Here is a 7,900-nt window from a genome sequence, read left to right as displayed (position 1 = left end):
CAAGCATGTTAAAGGTGTGAATGAGATTTAGAGCTACATCGATAAATAAAGCAAGTGAAATGTCAGCAGTGCCCTGACCCTAAAACAGGAATCCATTGGTGTGAATCTGTCCTGCCACCATCAGCAAACCATTCAGGCGTTGCTGGATTTGTACTGGACCGTACAAGAAAATCCTCTATTTTGAGCAAAATTAGATTTTTTAAAAAAAAAACTATTTTTCACTTGAACACAGACGATGATGGCTTACTTCTGAGTCGCTCCCATGCTGGAGAAGAAAATAACAATCAGTTGCCACTACAGCAGTACTTGTGCTCTGAGATACGTCTTTAAAACATGTAAAAGCTGCAGGACCGCAGTGTAAGTATGCCACTGTTCTTCTGCTGTACCAGAGCTGCAATTCAAGTATTTGGAGAGCAATGAGGCTATTGTTTATAATTAGATTTCCTTTTAATTCCAAAACTGAATGCAGAAGTTGCTCTTTGGTTATAAAAATTCAATAGGCAAGGCAGATGGATTACAGCTGAGCTTCACTTATTAACTGTGATGCATTTTCTACCATCTAACAGGATAAACAAAAGCAAATGATCATATTGGAAAGTTTGTCTGTTTTCAGTTACATCAGAGAATCTCAATACTGTTGGCTCCAATGCGCTAGTGCTCTCTGCTGGATTTACATTATATTGCATCCCTCTAACATCCCTGTTTTAGTTTCAAATGCATTGAATATAACTTCATTACATAACACATAATCAAAGCAAGTGTCATTTATTTTAAAGAAATGCAGTTAACAATCAATATTCTGCCACTTTATGTTGATGTGATAAACTACACTGTTGTAATTAAAAATGAAGCAGTATTTGTGAATCTCATATATGTCTCCTGCATGCAACAATTGTTTGCAAATGTCACTTGCTTTGAGATTTTATCAAATGCAATCAAATCCTGTTCTAAGCAACTAAGCAAATTTATTGAATAAAATAAATAAATAAATAAATAAAAGTCAGTTCATGTTTTTAGGAAACCCTATTTAATCCACATTATATATTGAATTCATTTCAACAGAAACACTGTAACAGTCCGTCCATCAAAACTCAAAAGATTAATAAATGTTGAAAATATTCCTCATACGGTCCGGGTATCGTTCGTTCATTTGTTTTTGCTTTCACATGAGATTCACTGTCACGCCAACATCACATAAAAATACATTTCAAAACAAACAAATGTCTGCCCAGGATAAAATAATGGTTTTGCTCAGGAGGCTTTACTGTAACAATCATGAATCACAGACACTCTGTACAACAGTACAACAACCCTCCAAACCTCACTACTGCAACACAAAAAGTCATGATAACCAGTGCTTTCAGTGGCCCAAAAGAGGTGTCGGTACTCTATTATAGCCCCAAAAATATATATTTTCTGTTTTTTTTTTTTTTTTTTTTTTTTTTTTTGATGACTCCCCTCATCCCCTGAGGTCACAACAACTATATTGAAGGTATATTTTATATACAGCAGTATATAAAATATACAAAATTATAAAATATAATTTTGAAAAGGGTATTTTTTCAAAATCCTTTTGCACATTTTATTTATGTTCAGTAGTTCTTTCTAGCTCAAGCAAATCCACAAACTTATAAAAGGATGTATTATTAAGGTCGCCTGTTGACTGGCTGCTGTATATAAAACTCCTTCAATATAGTTGTTGTTACATCGGGGGATGAGGGGAGTCATCAAAAAATAAAAAAAAATAAAAAACAGAAAATATATATATATATATATATATATATATATATATATATATATATATATATATATATATATATATATATATATATATATATATATATATATATATATATATATATATTGGCTATAATAGAGTACCAGCACCTCTTTTGGGCCACTTAAAGCACTGATTCAAACTGACTCAAATGATTCGCGAACCCGAACTCCCGAACTGATTCAAATGATTCGCGATTCCACTCCGAACTCCCGAACTGATTCAAATGATTCGCGATCCCCAAACTGACTCAAATGATTCGCGAACCCGCTACGAACTCTCGAATTGATTCAAATGATCCGCGAAGCCGCTCCGAACTTCCGAACTGATTCAAAGGATTTGCGATCCCCAAATTGACTCATAGATTCGCGAACCCGCTCCGAACTCCCGAACTGACTCAAATGATTCGCGATCCCGCTCCGAACTCCCAAACTGACTCAAATGATTCGCGATCTCCAAACTGACTCAAATGATTCGCGAACCCGCTACGAACTCCCGAATTGACTCAAATGATTCGCGAACCCGCTACGAACTCCCGTCTGACTCTAATGATTCACGCTCCATACTCCGAACTAGGAAGAATTAGGAAGCGTGCATTGTTAAGGGCGCTCTGAAAAGTCACTGTATGATTTTGAGATCAATCTTTTCAGGACAATTGAGGGACTCAAACACAACTGCTGAAAAAGGTTCTAACATTCACTGATGCTCTAGAAGGAAACAAGATGCATTCAGAGCCGGGGAGTGAAAACTTTTGAACAGAATGAAGAAGTCCAGATTGTTCTTATTTTGTTGAAATTCCTTTTTTTTTTTTTTCATTTAGCACTGACCTTTGGAAGCAACAGAAGATACTTGCACGTTTTCCGGAAGACAAATTAAGTACAATTTACCTTGATCTTCACCTTGATCTAACTTTTGAATGGGGTCATTTTAAAAATTTCAGCTATTTGTTTCTTTGATCTTTTATGTAAAATTTCTATAAAAAAAATAATAATAATAATAATAACATTTTCACAGATTCTGCAAGGGGTTCCCAAACTTTCGCATGACACTGTATATATGCATTATTCTGATAAAATAAGTGTTTTCTCATGTATTTATATATGAAGTTAACAGATTCAAATTCGGTCAATATTATTTTCTAATATTATTGTCCTAAAAAAATATGCTTCATACTAAATGTATTTGTTCAGGGAAAAAAAAATAAACTTGTCATAAAAACATGCCAAATTAATTTATGCAAGAGTCATAAAATGTGCTTCATTTTGTGCTGTTTAACTATATGTCATTGGTGGCGTGGAACGTGACCTGTTCATATGAATAAATTACTATGAAATCACATTTAACATTAACTATTAGAAGGACATGATTGACAGGCGGAAAGTGCCTGAAACTCCTCTGATTGGCTAAACAATAATGTCATAATGTCACAGCGTCAGGTGTTTTCGTGAGCTCTTCAGAGTCTGGTTCTGTCACAGAGACAGGTGTGGTTTTTCAGGACACCTCTTTCACTGATATCTGTCAGACAGTAGCGACATTTTCTGAAAGCTGATACTTAAAAATCTCCCTTACAGCACTTTTATGATGGAGTTGTTTTGAGGAGAAAAAAAGAGGCATTATCTCATGAAATCAAGTAACAGTGACAGGGGTGACAGAACAACACAACTATAAGAGTCTTTCATTTCTCTTTCCAAAGAGCCACATTGCCGTCCGAGTCTGCTTTCATCCTTCAGGTGTAGAAACAGCATCACACTTTCGTCATCGCAAAATCAAAGCGTCGCACCAGGATCATGCACCATTCAAAATGAAATTGACTTTTAGAATATAATTTAGTTGATGTGAACTGAATTTGAATCGAGGTGTGTGTGTGTGTGTGTGTGGAATGAATTTATTAATTATGTCAATTATTTATCACTAAATTTAAGAAAAGCTAATATAATTAAATTTCTCTTCCTGTGATTTCAGTTAAACATACTGTGGCCAGATTCACACGAATGAATGAAAAGCAGACCCTCTGAGAGAATAATGACTCAATCACGCTCACTAAACCTGCAATATGAAGGCATGCAACACTGACAGTGTAAGAGCGCCACCTTGTGATCAAACCACATTTACAATTGAATCCCTAAAGGCTGCACAATAATTCTCGTCAAACTCGTCTGATGTTGTGTTTATGACCCATAATATTTATGAGCTTTGTGTGTGTGAAATTTAAATGAAACCTGAATATATATATATATATATATATATATATACACATACATACATACATACATATATATATATATATATATATATATACATATATATATATATATATATATATATATATATATATATATATATATATATATATATATATATATATATATATATATATATAAATACAGCTATATAGAAAAAATAAATAAATTACAAAATGAAAATATAAAAATAAAAGTTAATTCAAAATATTAATAAATACTATAATAGGATATAATAAATATATCTGACATGTACCATGGTAATACAATGTTGCAATCATTAATACAATGATTTTTTTTCTATTTAATAGTTCATATTTCTAAACCTATTAAAAAATTATTTACAGTAATTGATAAAATGCTGAAATACAGTAAAATAAATATAAAATGTTACAAGGAAAACTTATAAAACAAATGAAATGATGTCTTGGTTAAAATAGGTTTAGGTTGAATTGCTTGATTATTTAAATCAAATAAAAAAGCAATAAATTACTAAAACTTAATCTAAAATGAAAACAAAATATATTAACATTAAAGCTTATTAAAAATGTAAAGAAATTTTACATTTAAAATATAATTTTACTGACATGCAACATGCACCATAAAATTTGCATTCATTTTTGGACATATTTATTGTAAAATGCTTTGAATTGTACTGTTCATAATACCAGTTTTGCAATTGTTTTATAAAACCAAAAATCCACTCAGACCTCTAGTAAAACCACTGTAATGCACAGCCTCGAGTGCTTTATTGTATACTTACTGTACTTCCATGATGACTTCTCATTAGGCATTACTTGTGTTTCCAGACACACTGTCTCCACCAGCGCAGGTTAATGCATCCATGCCGCTGCAACCTCACAAAACCCAGATAATACTCATTTACACGCTCTTTTTGGCTTAATTCAGTCATTACATAAAGTAAACATTTATGTTTTTACACCGTAAAGCCACTGTGTTGTGAAAGGCAGGCATTTTGCTTTGTCTGTGGGGTCTGGAACAAACTCAAATGAGCACATTAGCCGCAAAACGCCTCAGGAGACTTCCTTAATACAGGTCCCTTTGTACATGACTGAACACATAAGCCCCATGAAATTCACTCCCCGGTATTTTTAATAGAAACATGGGCGTTCTTATTTTGGCAGAGGCTTATAGCTGGGTTTGACTGTTAAAATAAATATCAAGCTTCTCGTATGACTTTGTTTGAGAGTAATAAAATATGATATCCATTAATTGCTGTCTGCTTTGTTTGTCATTTCAATACACTCGCTAATAAAGTTTACAGAAGCAAAAATCCATTTGTGCGTAGGTAACCCGCACATTTGCATTGCTAACGCAGGAAAGGCTGATGTTTAATGGACCTCTGGGAATTTGTCCATAAAATCCAATGCTAAATCACACTGCTAGAGTTCAGTCTGTCCTGTTCTCAGGATGAAACTTTCCTCACCAAGGCATGTCTACTGAAAGGCAGTGCTGTAATGCATCTCACAGTTCTGCAGGTATCAATGAGCCAATGATGGAAGTAAACATGCCTTCAAGTTTAATTTGCTGTCACTAAGCAAATGTTAAAGGAACAATGCATTCAAAATGAAAATGCACCTATCAGTATGTGTATATATATAAATATAAATATATATATATATATATATATATATATATTATTATTATTATTTTTTTTAATTAATGAGCAGTCAGTGAAGTAAGAGCAGCCAGCAAGTGTCCGGCATGTATGGAAACAGCATTATTATTGTTAAAAGTCAAAGAGTGAAGGGGCGGATACTTGGACAAAATTAAAATATACGTTAAAATATAGAAATAAACAAAAAAAAAATATTAAAATATAGCTGATGATACATAAATGTAGGGGTAGGATAGGTAAACAATGCAATGGTGTGTTGTTTCTTAATTTCTATGAATGATGATCCCCAAGTCCCATCACTGTAGGAAGGTTTTGTAGAATTCTAAACTCTTGAAAAGAAACATTCCAAAAGCATGTTTTTGCAGCGATGTCATTGAAGACCCATTAGATTCCCCAAATAACCTTTCAAGTGACCAGTTCTTTAAAAGAACCATTTTTTCTTAGTGTGAAGAACATCTTAATAATCTAAAGAACCTACAATGGAAAAAAAATATATATTGTGGAATGGAAAGGCACTTTGTGGAATCATCAATGCCAATAAAGAACCTGTGCAAGAACACAGAAATCCCTTTTTGGAGTGTATAAGACAAACGGGTGACAGGACTGAAGGACTGAAGGAAGGGAGAGAATGAAGGGAGTCTCTGCGGCTGGCGTTTACACCCTCCATTAGCATGACAAAGACACTCAACACTGAGTGTGGCCCTGACCTTCAGCCCTGACAGGGTGTGAGAGAGGAAGTGCTGAGACCGAACAGACACACGGGTCCCCGGATGCTATATTATCATGCTGATCTGATGGACGCCCCTGAGCTAAACAAAACATGGAGCAACAGAACGAGACCCAATCTCATCATTCTACAGGGCTCAAGTAGCAGCGAAGGAAAGCACACTGTAAATACAGTGATTTCACAAGCAGCAGATCATTATTATGCATTTGTCAGGAAATCCAGGCATTTTAAATTTATTTAGTCTCAATATAGCAAAATTAAATCCTAGCTATTGAAGCTTATCAACAGAAAATGAAAGACATTTGCTGAATTTTACTCACAGGTTATTTGATTTTTTTTTTTTTTTTCATAAGACACAGCAGAGCAGGAAATCACATTCAAAGCAAGATTTTTTTTTTTTTTAACAAACATTATGACCCAAAATAAGCAAATGTTCACTGTAATGTACACACCGTTCAGACCTTGGCAGAAGTCTTACTCTTACCCTTTTCTGTTTTCCTCTCAGGTTGCTGTTTCAGCTTGTAAAACCCTGCAAAGACCGAAGATACTCTCAGCCAAAAACCTCAAAATGAAATGGACAGATTAAATGACACGAAAGGAGGGACAGGATTGAAAATGTGTTGGTGATCATTTTGTCATAGTAAATCCTCATCATTAGTGAAATTACACCTCACAGCATCACCCTAATGGAGAGATTTAAATACAGACTTATCATACACAAAGCAGATTAATAATACAAAACAAAAACAAGCTTGAATTCAATGCCTAAATTATTTACTTTAATTGATCACTTTAAATAAATTATAATGTAGTATTATTGTTGTTGAAAGAATACTGAAATGTAACAAAAGAATCAACACAAATATTTAAAAAAGTCAGAAGGTGTAATGTTGTCCTATATTATCTTTATAAATATAGAAATTATATTTATATTTATTTCATTTATATATATATATATATATATATATATATATATATATATATATATATATATATATATATATATATATTAAATTATATGTATATAATTTATTTGATAAATTATATATAAAACATTTTCTATTTAATATTTATTATAATATTAGTCACATTATTTTATTAGCCTAAAATAATTAATCAAATGTTTTTATAATAAATGGCAGAAAGTGTAATGTTGTCCTATTATCTTAATTATGGAAACTATATTTATATTTATTATACACACACACACACACACACACACACACACACACACACACACATATATATATATATATATATATATATATATATATATATATATATATATATATATATGTATAATATTATTATTAGTAGTAATGCAGTAAAACAAAAATGAGATCAGCTTCAGAAAGCACAGTCTGTTTGTTTATTTTATGATAAATGTGGTTAATACCAAGTTATTGCAGATTTGCAACAGTAACTGTTATTCTGGTGGAAACTACCACGATACATTTTTGTCATGGCAGCTATTGCTTTCAAAGATTTAAAGTGTACAGTTTCATTACATTATTTGG

This window comes from Carassius gibelio, chromosome A16 (assembly GCF_023724105.1).
Source record: "Carassius gibelio isolate Cgi1373 ecotype wild population from Czech Republic chromosome A16, carGib1.2-hapl.c, whole genome shotgun sequence".
Taxonomy (NCBI): Eukaryota; Metazoa; Chordata; class Actinopteri; order Cypriniformes; family Cyprinidae; genus Carassius; species Carassius gibelio.
Note: the sequence above shows the minus strand (reverse complement) of the source record.